The sequence below is a fragment of the Marmota marmota genome, unplaced genomic scaffold (genome assembly GCF_001458135.2).
Source record: "Marmota marmota marmota unplaced genomic scaffold, marMar, whole genome shotgun sequence".
In the NCBI taxonomy this organism is placed as follows: domain Eukaryota; kingdom Metazoa; phylum Chordata; class Mammalia; order Rodentia; family Sciuridae; genus Marmota; species Marmota marmota.
In genome coordinates, this window is record NW_026000142.1 from 31,952,940 (window position 1) to 31,966,129 (window position 13,190).

General features: G+C 33.4%; 1 protein-coding gene across 9 annotated transcripts in view; it reads right to left on the reverse strand.

Moving 5' to 3' along the window:
• The window catches only part of Cacna2d1 (calcium voltage-gated channel auxiliary subunit alpha2delta 1), a 444,702-nt gene that overhangs the window by 387,937 nt on the left and 43,575 nt on the right, over window positions 1-13,190 (reverse strand). Inside the window, exon 1 of one of the 9 annotated variants that reach the window (XM_048786241.1) lies at window positions 8,788-9,300. The exons of the other annotated variants lie outside the window; for them this stretch is intronic. The gene's annotated coding sequence lies outside the window, so the exon portion shown is untranslated. Of the gene's footprint in view, window positions 1-8,787; window positions 9,301-13,190 lie in introns of those variants that run through there. 9 annotated transcript variants of the gene reach the window in all.

Here is a 13,190-nt window from a genome sequence, read left to right on the forward strand (position 1 = left end):
ATTTACAAGAAAAAAATCTCTTTCTTGAACTTTCTACTTTTTTTTTCCCCCAAGCCATACCCTCAGCCCTTTCTTTCTGTCTGTCTGTCTGTTTGCCATCTATCTATCTATTTTAAGGCTGGGTCTCACTCTTACCCAGGCTGGCCTTGAACTTGGGAGCTTCTTGGCTCTGCATTCCAAAGTCACTGAAATGCCACATGATCATCAGGCCTCAGACTAAAGCACTCATGTTTCCCTTCTTTTCCTGGTTTTAAGAATTTGAAAATATCCAGTCCTCTCATAAATCTAACTTTCTCATTCTATATTGCTTTGATTCTATTTCCACAAATATTTGAGCATCCAGTCCCTAAATTTATATTCACATGAGAATATCTACCACTAAATCATTAGCTATCAAGGAAGCAGTGGGCTATTCGTTATTTGTGGTGCTTCTATAAAATCAGTAATTCATTACCTGATCTATGTACCTGCATATACAACTCCTTTACAAAGTCTAAAAAGCAGTGTTTGGGAGAGACTCATACTTTTCTATATCCTGCTATGTAAGATCAAAATATTGTATTCTCATCCCCAACAAGATAAAATCTGAAGTACAATTAGTGAGAAATAGGATTGATCTTCTCACTCTATATCATTAAATATACAACCATGACTACTGGGAAGTCAAAGTCATTTGGACTCATCTAAGCTAAAAGATAACCATTAAGACATTTGGTTGGTGTTAAAAACAAATAAAACAGCTGGACATGGTGATGCACACCTGTAATCCCAACAGCTGGGGAGGCTAAGTCATGAGTTCAAAACCAGCCTCAGCAACAGTGAGACACTAAGCAACTCAGTGAGACCCTGTCTCTAAATAAAATGCAAAACAAGGAGGGGATGTGGGGATGTGGTTGAGTGGTCCAGTGCCCCTGAATTCAATCCTCTGTAGCAAAAAAAAAAAAAAAAAAAAAAACCTAAAGGTCATCAATCTCAAACTCTCATCCAAACTATGTACTCTAAATACATTGAACTTTGATCTAATGTTTATACTTCAGAGTTCAGGATTCAGAATATGAAGAATAGGAAGAATAGGGATTCCTTATCATGTACAGCCTGTGTGATCCTAAGCAGAACACTTAATCTCCTTCACTCTTTGTTTTCTTACATGTAAAACAAAGCTATTTAGCATTACTTTTCTCTCAAGGATGTTTTGAGAATTCAATTAAACACAATATATATTCAAAGTGCCTAAGAGTATTTAGAATACTCTTACACCCCAATAGGATACCAAAATTTGTGAATGTTCAAGTGTCTTATATAAAATGGCATAGTATTAACATATAATCCATGCATATCCTACTATACACTTTGAATCATCTCTAGATCACTTATAATGTGTATACTGTAAACACTATGCAAACTGTTGCTACATTGTATTGTTAAGGGAAATATGACCAGGAAAATAATTTATACATGTTCAGTATAGACACAGTTTGGGGGAAAAGTATATTTGATTTGTAGTTGTTGAATCTATAAATGTAGACCCCATGAATGTGGAGGGGGGACACCTATATTAGTGCTCAATAAATATCAAATGTTATAGTTGTATTCAACATTATGTGTGATAATGGAGATTCAGTTTATTGAAAATTACATTACTTTTTTTTTTATTTTGTGAGAGATACATCGCTGCTACATTGTATGAGCTGGCCTCAAACTCCAAATCCTACTATTTTTTTTGTTTTTTTTAGTATTTATTTTTTAGTTACAGGTGGACATGATATCTTTATTTTATTTTTATGTGGTCCTGAGGATCGAACCTAGTGCTTCGCACATTCCATACCACTGAGCCACAACCCCAGCCCCCCAAATCCTGCTGTGTAATCACCCAGGGAACTGGGATTGCAGGCATGCACCACCATGCTTAGCTGATTTTAGTATTCTTAATTATAGTTAGAAATTCTTTCTATTGAGTCATGTTCTGTTTTTCTATGATTTTCATATATTAGCTCTGAATTTCTGAAGTTTTCAGTATATATCTAATATATACTGGAATATATTATATATATATATATATATATATATATATATACACATTCCAGTTATTTTATATAATTATATTATGTGCAGAAACTGAAAAAAATATTTATGCCACCATGGACTGGAACTGGGTATGGAACAAAAGGAAACTTCTACTTTTATTTTTATGACTTTCCATATCATGTGTTACCTGTATGTTTTAATAAAAACATGTGTTTTTTAATATATGTTTAATAATATATGATATATATTATATTATATATTATGATATATAATATAATTCTGTCATGAACTGGACTTGCTAAAAATATCAACTTATTATTATTCCTACAATATGACTCTTTAATATATTAACACTCTATTAATCATGAAAATAACCTAAGTTGGCAACAAAATTATTGAATAAAGCTTGACTTGATGATATAATAATTCATATGAAAATTTTTCTCAAAAAGTTATTAAGCATTTATTTCTTCCTTAAATAACATGCCAAAGATAATCCTGATAAATAATAGAACATAAATTTTTTACCATTTAAAATACAAACATAATCCTCATTATTACCCTTAGAAAAAATTCTGTGCATTTGTATGAGTTTTTCAGGATGAACTCAACTACTATGTATAACTATAAAGCTCTAAAAAAAAAAAAAGATTCAGATCATAATTGAGCAAAATAAACTGTAAGTAAGCCTAAAAATATATGCAATGCTTTTACAAAAAAAAAAATGATATTTATCTAACTTATTTACATTTATCTGAACTTCTCAGAAAACTTTTAAAAACCATGGATGTGCGTGTGTGTATGTATTTGTTGTCCTAGAAAACATTTAAATATCATTGCACACTCAGATAATTATCTGAAATATCAGATTTAATATACCCAATGAACCACTTGTATCTCTTTTAAAACATAAAGGTAAAACATGGTATGGAAAGTCATAAAAATAAAAAGTAGAAGTTTCCTTTTTTTCCACACCCAGTTCCAGTACATGATGGCATAAATATTTTTTCCAGTTTCTACACATATTTCTTTAAAAAAATTTTTTATAACTTTATTTTTTAAATTTATTTATTTATTTATTTTAATGTGGTACTGAGGATCGAACCCAGTGCCTCACATGTGCTAGACAAGTGCTGACCAACAACCCCAGCCCTCTTCATTAGTATTGTTTGGGCTATTTTCGGAATTTACATTAATCTGTTTTTTTTAATATTTATTTTTTAGTTGTAGTTGGACACAATACCTTTATTTTATTAATTTATTTTTATGTGGTGCCGAGGATCGAACCCAGGGCCTCACATGTGCTAGGCAAGTGCCCTACTGCTGAGCCACAACCTCAGCCCCACATTAATCTGTTTTTACCTCTTTGTTGATTTTTCAGCTGTAATACCTACTCAATATTTCTATGAAATATCTAAAAATTAACTCACACATGTACTACTTTCCTCTCTTCCCCTACTTATCCATTGCTCTTTCTCCCTTCTCCTAATATTTGTTAGTTATAAATTTATTTTTTTTATTTTTCTATTATCTTTCACTAAAAATTTAAATATATTAAGAATTTAATGCACTATCCATAGGCTTTAGGCAATATTTCTTACTCCTTAAATGGTGGGGGGAGAAAGAAAAGTTAGTACCCTGCCACATCCTTTATTCAGCCTCCCATATCCTAGACTCTCTCTATTGTAGCATTACTTTTAAAAGGAAAGCATCAAGCATTGATCCCATCTTTTTTTCCTGTCTTTTTTTGTATTTGCAGTCAAACCCAGGGTCTTGCACATACTTCAGTACTCTACCACTGAACTACATTCCTCATCCTTTTATTTATTTATTTTTCCTACTGTTGCATTACGTTTAAGCTGTCAATGTTTATTATTTGTACATTATGTTCTCCAACCATAATTGCCTCCCATCACATTTTCCATGAAGCAGAAACTTTCCATTTCATATGAATGTGTAGTTAACTTCAAATTTCATGTTTTCTGACCCCCCAAAACAATGATAAAATTCAAATATCATAATTAGTTGTATAATTGATTGGAAAACTATAAAAAAGTCAAATACATCTAAAATGATGCTACCCTGTTTTTCCAAATTATTCGTAATATCAACTTTCTGTCAATACATGGAGTCCAAACATAGAGGAAAAATATCCTGTCATTATTTTATATTTTGTAGGTTTGGAGAATTGATCAATTTTCCATGTGTTAGAACGATCCTGAACTATTACATAAGTAGAAACCTACTGTAACTCTATACACTCTTTTAGTACACATTTTTATAGAGGTAAATAGCAGATGAGAGGGAAGGACATCCATTGAATATGCATTTGGATGAGATCAATTCAATTTCACAAAACCTCTAACCCAACAAGTACTCACATATTGTTAACATATATAAATGATTCTGATAAACAACAAGACTACACAGACTCCTGGATTCTATATAGAATATACTCTCAAATTATTTGTGGCAACTTTCATCATTAGTGAAGAAAAATTATGTTCATGAAAAACAGTTTAAAACACATTCCTCTGGAATCCAGATTTTATGTAGATCAAAGCTATGTTCTTGAACTACAATATGTGAAAACCCTATATAATTAATTTTACTGAATTGGACTTTGTTATGTGATCTTTGGCTATTATGGAACAAATTTATGAGTCCAGTCCAGCAGTATTAATTCTTCAATAAGTCATGAATTAAAAAACCCTGGGAAAACTTTCAATCTAAGGACAGATACTTAAAGATACTTAACAATTACTTGAAACCAGGAAAAATACTTGAGCTCACCTATGCAACTGTTACACTACTTCCATATATAAACTGTATATCAGACTTATTTCCCTTCTTTGACTTTGGGGCAACTCAAGAATGAAACCTGAAGGTCAGTTTTATTAACTATGTAACACCCTCTAGTTTTTATGTCTGCAGAATATCCTGCCCTCTTACTTGCATTTACATTTTTCTCACCTTTAATGCTATATAATTTTTACTTTCTATACTACTGTTTTATATAAGTATATAAATAAAAACAAAACATTCATAGAAACACACTATTTCCTAAAGGATTTATTTTATCCATATCCACGAGACTATTAAACACACACACACACACACACACACACACACACACACACATACATCAGACAGAGAAATAAAGCTTCCTGAATTAAAGAAAGCCTACGTATTATAAAGGATAAAGTGAACCCAAAACTAATAAAAATAAGTTCAAATTAAAGCTGGGTTATATACACAGAACATTCTAGTGAGATTTGCTGGCATATATGATGGATAACTGCCTATACAAATTCTTTTAAACTTAAGGAAATTTCCTGATTTTCTGATGGCCAGAGTTTTGTCCTTCAATTCTAAAATTTACTAGAATTAAAGTGAAAGAAAACCAGAAGCAACTTTCAGGGCTTCTCATCCTAGAGCCTTCCTCTGTCAACTGGTGATGTCAACTCTAAAGTGTCCTTTTGTTTTCTTTGTCTGAAGTCATTCCCAGATTAGTTTGTGACTTGCTGGAGCATGTTTCCCAGCAGTGATCCTGAGCTGCCCCATTCACTTCTGACCTGCACCTGCTCTTTTCAAGTGTGGCACCAAGAGGGGCTGAGGCCCAAACAGAGGCGTGCTGGCCCATTCATTGAAACCATTCAGAGAACTGTTAGGGGAGGGGCAGTGGGCGGGATGGTGGCCCTCCAGAGAAGAAAGGAAAGTGACCCCTTAAATCAGAAAATGACCTTCTATTTGTCATCAGTTGTCTAAGTAAGTGTAAGGGGCCCACCTCCTCCATAATAAGCTTTGTAAGGCGGTAAATGTTACAAGGACTGAAATGGTGCTTCTGAAAAGATTAGATGAGTTATTGGTATTTACGACTAATTAGGTGACGTGTGTAGATATCTAGAAAGGGTATAAAATCTATCATATGATTGGTGTTCATAAATATTTACTTTTTATCCCCCCAAAAAGTAAATATATTTGAATTATATTTTTATATGTGAAAATATATCAAGGTAACAAAGAATTTGCATATGACTCAATAATTTTTTCAACTAAGATTTGAGATTCGACCATTCCATTGCACCTACTGAAATAATACTGTGATTTTTCTGAATCATCAATTTCATGGTTAATATAAGGTCCACAATGATATTTTATCAAGGAATATGAAAGTTACCAGAAGCTATAAATTTTAACTACTAGACATATTTATATATTTAACAGTTAAAACACAGTCCTGATCAGAACATAAATTATAGTTCATGTTGAGTATTTTTCTCTGCTATAGTAGTTCACAAAAATTCTTTTACTGAGGCTTTTGGGCCACTGATCTATCCAAAAGAGAAAAACTGACCCTGAGGCTGCACTTTCCCACCCATGGATGTTTGTGGGCAAGACTGCCAGCTGTACCATAGCCACTCTGAACTAAAACTACCTGCCATTCAATTATTCATAGTCAGCCTTGCTGGGAAGAAAAAGTACTAAGGAGAAATGGAGCAGCAAATCTGTAGCCTAAGAATGAAGAGAATTTTTAATAGTTAAAAAGAGAGAGAGAGAGAGAGAGAGAGAGAGAGAGAGAGAGAGAATGAATCACTGAAGAATGATATTTAAACCAGGGGATAGAGAATATGTACTCAGGGGTTTTAATTAAAATGGACATACTGAAAAATAGTAGCAAATGTGTTGTTTTTTAAAGGCATGCAATTCGAGGAAACACTGTAAAACTGAGGCTTTCAGAAAAGGTTCAAGCACGGCATTTTTATTATTTTTTTATTTACCAACTGAGCTCTGCTTTGCCTTGCACCCATCTCTAGAGGAACTTTCAGCAATTTTCCTAAATTTCCCTATTTTGAATAAAGTATGCTTGATATTAATGTTTCTAATATACACATGCTTGATTCCTAATTAATTCCAAGTTCTTTTCCTACCAATTAAAATGTCCAGTGTTGACATTAATAAATAAAGTACCAATTTATAATAAAATTACAAAAAAATTTAGACATTTGAAGAACCAAATGATTTTTTCAGATAAGCCAAAGCAGTTACTAGAAAAATATGTAAATCTGCATGAAGTGTACATTCACCATATATAGTCAAGTGAGTACTGAAAACATGAAATGTTGAAAGATACAGAAAAATTAGCCTCTTTCCAGTTACAGTATATAGTTTAATTTCTCAACAGTCAAGTTTAATTTGACTAAAACCCTAGAGAATTAGTGCTACAACTGACAGTTTCCAGGGGTATTTTGGTTTGGGTTTGGATGTTAGAGACTGAACTGTTCTCCCCACACACAAAAACAAATTTGTATGTTGAAAACCTAACTCCCAGTTGACTGTATCTGGGGCTATTTGGGAGGTAAATAAAGTTAATCGAGGTCATGAGGGTGGGTCCCTCATGATGAAATTAATGGCTTTATAAAAAGAAGAGAGAAGAATTGATCTTTCTCTCCCATGACAGAACATACCACAGAGGTGGTTATCCCTATCTGGGAAAGGGCCCTCACAGAAAACCAAAATGGTCAGAACCTTGACCTTGGACTTCCAGCCTCTACAACTGTGAGAAATAAATATCTGGTTGTATAAGCCACCCAGCTTATGGCATTTTATTAAGTCAACACACTAATACAATTAGTTTGTATAATATTTTGAAAAAAAATATCACTGATGATCAATTGAAGAACAGAAAACAGTGCTTTTGTGCAGAATTTGTTTTCAAATATGAAATAAATTTTGCATTAGAATGCTACAGATAAATGAAGCACAAAGCATTTCTTGCCTAACATACAAATGACAAAAATTAGTGACTGAAGAAAGGATACTTTCCTCATGACTTTAAGGCACAACCTAAGGCAGAAATCAACAGAAAGTACATTTCTGAAAATAGCAGGGATAGAATTCTTCTTTACTGAATGTCGATGCAAATCACAAGGGAAAATTTTAGGACATGATGTAAGAATCAATTAATGCATATAGATGGAACATAAATCACAGTACTGTGCTGAAAGGCTCTTGCACCCTTTAGCCCCTGCTAAAATACAGGCCTGGCATAAATGTTGTCTCTTCTGTGCACATTAATGGCTCCCTCCTCCTTGTTCAATATCACTGGCAGAACTTCACTGCACAAGACAAGGAATTTAAGAACTGTCTGCCCTCCCTCTGGATGGCAAGCCCTTTGAGAATAAAAGCACTTTGCTCAATATATTGCATGCTAGCCCTTCTCTTTCTCTCTTTGCTACTGGTTGTCCAAAAAGTTTAGAGCATTCACTCCCACTCCTGGAATAAGACAATTCAGAATCTCAAATGGTAACAGACCACATCTTACTTATGGTCTGAAAAGAATTATGAGCTTTTTAGAGAAAGGAACTTTTTCATACTGCTTTCACACCTCCACCCTCCACTCCTAGTACCTACAAATATTTCCCACTGAAGCTCAAGAAGAGAATAGACACACAAAAGCCTGGTGTCAAATATAGTTGACACAGTTCTACTGTAATTTTATATCTGCTACAATGTAGATTAAATGGTTTTTTACAACCAGTCTGAGAACTTGCTGGGTTTTTGTGTGTGTGTGTGTGTGATAATACATACTGTTGCAAATAATCCATTTACAAATACTCTTTTGGCAATACTATAGCAAGATACCACCTATAGAGGATGCATTTTCTGATCCTGCAATTAAGTTTATTTTTATCATACATTAACTAACTCCTGGCATTAACATTTAGACTTAGGGTTATAAACACTTTAGAAATAACTGACCTAGAAATTTTTTCAGATAATTTTAAAATGTTTGGGGTTCATGGAATCACTACGCATTCTTGCAATCTATTGCAAAGTCCCCTGGAGAGCCTCTGGTGGCAGCAGCTTTTGTCTGTTCAAATAGGAATAACCACTGGAATAAGAACATTCTGCAAAGGAAAACAAATAAACAAACAAACAAACAAACAAAGAACCATAGGACTGTACAATTCTCTCTTTTAATCAATCGTTTTCTCAGTTCTTATCTTGTGCTACATTCTCTTGTGGTAACTTTCACATCAATGCAATTGCACATCATTAGCAAGTGCAAAATATACAATACTTTTGAGATACATTTACACATGAGATTGAGGGAAGAAATTAGCTCTGGCTTCAGATTACATTTTAACATACTAATCATAACTTCCTGAAACCAAGGGAGTTTAGAACCAGCCCATTAAGAACCAGAATTTTGCAGAAACACATAGTGAAGGCTTGAAAAGTAAAATAAAGCCAGTCGCACACCATCCATAGGCAAAAATATCTAACTTGTTGCCTTATTGTAAAAATATACTACAGTAAATTGTTTGTAACAAATTTTAAAAAGTAATTATAGTTAAGTAATTAGATGAATACTATCATAACACACGCACACACTATTTTAATGTACATAGTATATACAAGTAGAAAATTAAAAGATATTACATATAGTGGTTAAAAAATCAATGTGACCGTTTAATTATTAATTATTGCACCTAAGAAAGTTTTTAAAAAATAATCTTATCATTTCCAATAGCACATGTCCTTTATAAATCATGTGTCTTCACTATGATGGCTGGTGAAGTAATATACAACATTAGCGCTTGATCAGGAGACTCTTTTTCCTTTTTTTTTTCCTGTCTTTTTGGTTAATAAATATAGAAAATAGTACTAACAAAAACAGACACATTTGTAATGTATCTCCTCCAAATAGGTCTGACTTTCTTGCCCTTCACAATTTAAAGTATTCTTAGCTGCAATCCAATTCTCACTGCCCCCTTTTTAAAAAGGCATTTTTAAGAATATGGTTCTACATATGATATTTAAGATCAATGCTAGATCAGTAAAAACCAATTGTGAATCCAAAACATATATCTTGAGCAATGTTGTTGGCTTGTTTTGCACTGCCAAGTTTAATGTTTCTTTAAATTTACAAATGTTTGATCATGCTGGGAACTACCAAGGAAAGCAAATTTCATTTATGAGGTCATAAAATACTGACATAATGACCCAACAATGAAAGGTACCGTGAAAATATTACGCTTCACACTCTAAATGAATTCTTAATTCTCTGAGATGCTTGGATCATCAAGAATAACTTGCAAAGCTAGCTCATTCATATTATTTCAGTCATTTTCCATTCTAAATACCTGAGAACACTGTGATAATAGTTTTGTTATTTTGTTTTTTACCTAGATACAAATGAAAAGGAGCAAAGGAAATTAAAATACATTAGAATCTCATAAATCGCTCAGGTTCATGGTGACATTTTCTCATTTCAAATATAAACCTGAGCTAATCTCTCCATCTCTGGATCTTTCTACTGGCAGGATTCTCTTCTTTTTATTTGAAAACAGAAAAAGTAATACTGACTTTCTATTTATAAATTCACTCTCACCTTCAAAATTAGCAAATATTCTGGAAATTTCATTACACTTCATAATCATGGTTTATTTTTGTTTTCTTTAACTTTGATAGTAGTGGCTAAGTGCAGATGTAACAAACTAGAAAATAGACAGGTTGGAAAATAAAATCCACATTTTAATCACCAGACTTCAAAACACACCAAAATGTAAAAATAAATTCAGGTTGATTTTTTTAAAAAAAATTTTCCTGATATTCTCATTGCACATAAGATTCTGCTAGCAGCTCTAGAAAAAATGAGGTAGTAGCAGCAGGATATAACCAAGGTCATGGGGAGCAGCATGCAAATTCAGGTGCATTAAGGAGCACCAACTTGGCCTTCACTTCCCCAGGGTAGCATTTTCTTTACTTAGGGGAGAAAAAGCAACTGACATAATGTGATGATGTGGTCCTTTAGGGTGTTCACCTTTTGCAGACAAAATGAAAATACATAAAATTACTATAAAGGCAGTATGTTTAAGATCTCTTCTCAAAACTTGACTATCTAATAAAGTTCTGATGTGCTATGGCACAGTGGGTTGAATATAGTTAACAATAATACACTGTCTACCTCAAAATAGTAGAAGAGGATCTGAATGTGCTTATCTTGGAAAAAATGATGATGTTTTGGTGAGAGTTATGCTAATTTCTGATTTGATTATTACCTAGCACACACAAGAATAAAAACATCACTTTGGTATCTCATAAAATATGAAAATGTGTCAATCAAAAAAATAAAATTAAGAAAATCTAAAAAAGTCACACCAAGTGTGTTGTTGCACACCTGTAATCCCAGTGGCTCAGGAGGCTAAGTCAGAGGATAAAGAGTTCAAATCCAGCCTCAGCTACTTAGCAAGGCATTAAACAATTCAGCAAGACCCTGGTCTCTAAATAAAATATCAAAAGGGGTAGGGATGTGGCTCAGTGGTTAAGTGCTCCTGGGTTCAATGTCTTGTACCAAAAAAAAAAAAAAAAGAGAGAGAGAAGAAGAAGAAAGAAAGAAAGAAAGAAAGAAAATCTAAAAAATCAATTTAAAAATGAAAATACACAGAAACAAAAATTTATTCTCTAAGTATTTTTTCCAGTACAAAAAAAAAAAAAACTGTACAATTGAAAAAAATTAAGGTAAATCAGACACAAAGGATTACAATTTTTTGCTTTGTCCCTTTTTTTCTCAAAGCTTCCTTAATATTCTCTTTTAGAGAAAATTATCAATTTAGCTGTCATTTCTACCCTCACAAATATCTTAATACACACTAGAGATCTATAAGCTATAAACACTCATATTGGTCATATTTAACAAACACTTTTTAATTTTAATTTTATATTATGTTTACTTTGATTCTTTAAAAATATTTTTTCCTGGGGTTTTACTTCTTCTCTATTCTTATACATGTATTCAATTCATAAAACAGCATTTAGATGTTTAGGATTCAGAACAGTATGAGGTGTCATCACAGCTGATCTCCTTTGCCTGTCCCAGCAGGTTCCTAATCGTGAAATTGGCCCTTCTGACTGATATACAGGTTTGATGCCTCACTCTTACTTGATGGATGGAATCTCCCAAATGATTTCCCCATGTTTCAAATGCAGGTAGCAATATCTAATGTATTGTGTTACTAAAAAATTACTAGTAATTATCTTGAAGTTTAAATCCTACAGTGTTTAAAGTTCCCGTATTTTATAAGTTATCTGAGTTAAATACATCTCGCATGTTATTTTGTGTTGTTATTTAAGTTGTAACAATGTGCAGCAGGGAAAAAGACAATTAGAGTTTGTGGGACCTTCTCTGGGATCTTCAGGGAATAGGACAGAACAAGCAAATGAAACAGGCAAAGGTTTACAGAAAGGGCATTGTCCTGGCAATGATTTGAATGACAATCAGTAGAATGTTCTAAAGTCAGTGCAAGTATTTTTAAGAATAACACTGGACATAACAAGTCCTCTCCTAGGTCCTAACCGTCCTCTAACAAAAGACAGGAAAGTAAGTCTGCCTCTATGCAAAGCTCCCTGCCTTTTTGGGGTAAAACAAAAGTCTCTGAGGAAAGCTGAGTATTCTCCCTGCTCTCAGATCATTAAGCAAATCTGAAACTGGAATAAGTGTAGACCTTAATGTCTGCACTTTAGCAAAGAACTTACAATAAATGAATATCAAAGATGTGGAATGCTAATTTTAGAAACGAAATGTACTGGGCAAATACTGTGATGTGTGTGGTTCCTGGGAGCCTAGGAAGCCCAGCCCCATGTCTGCTACATAAAGGACTTATAGGACACCTTTATTTCTCAAGGTGTTTATAGGTCACTATGGTTTAGGATGACAAACACCAAAAATAAGCTGGTCAAGGTGGTGCATGCCTGTAATCCTAGTGGCTCAGGAGGCTGAGTCAGGAGGATCCTGAGTTCAAAGCCAGCCTCAGCAACTTAGTGAGGCCCTAAGCAATTAAGTGAGACCCTGTCTCTAAATAAAATGTAAAAAAGGGCTGGGGATGTGGCTCAGTGATTAAGCATCTTTGGGTCCCCGGTACCAAAAAAAAAAAAAAAACCATTAATATGTACAAAGCTATTTGTCCCATAAAGAAAACATTAATTACTGAAGAGACTTATAATTGTAAAAATGAAGCACCTCCACTTAGTAACCGTGGCTTCACTTGAGGGCCATGCTATCCTGACTTTCATTTCTTTTTTTCCATTGAAGAAACACATAACAGTCTTTGGATCTTTCCTCCTCCTAAGGTACACAGCTTGGAAAAGAAGAAAAGAAG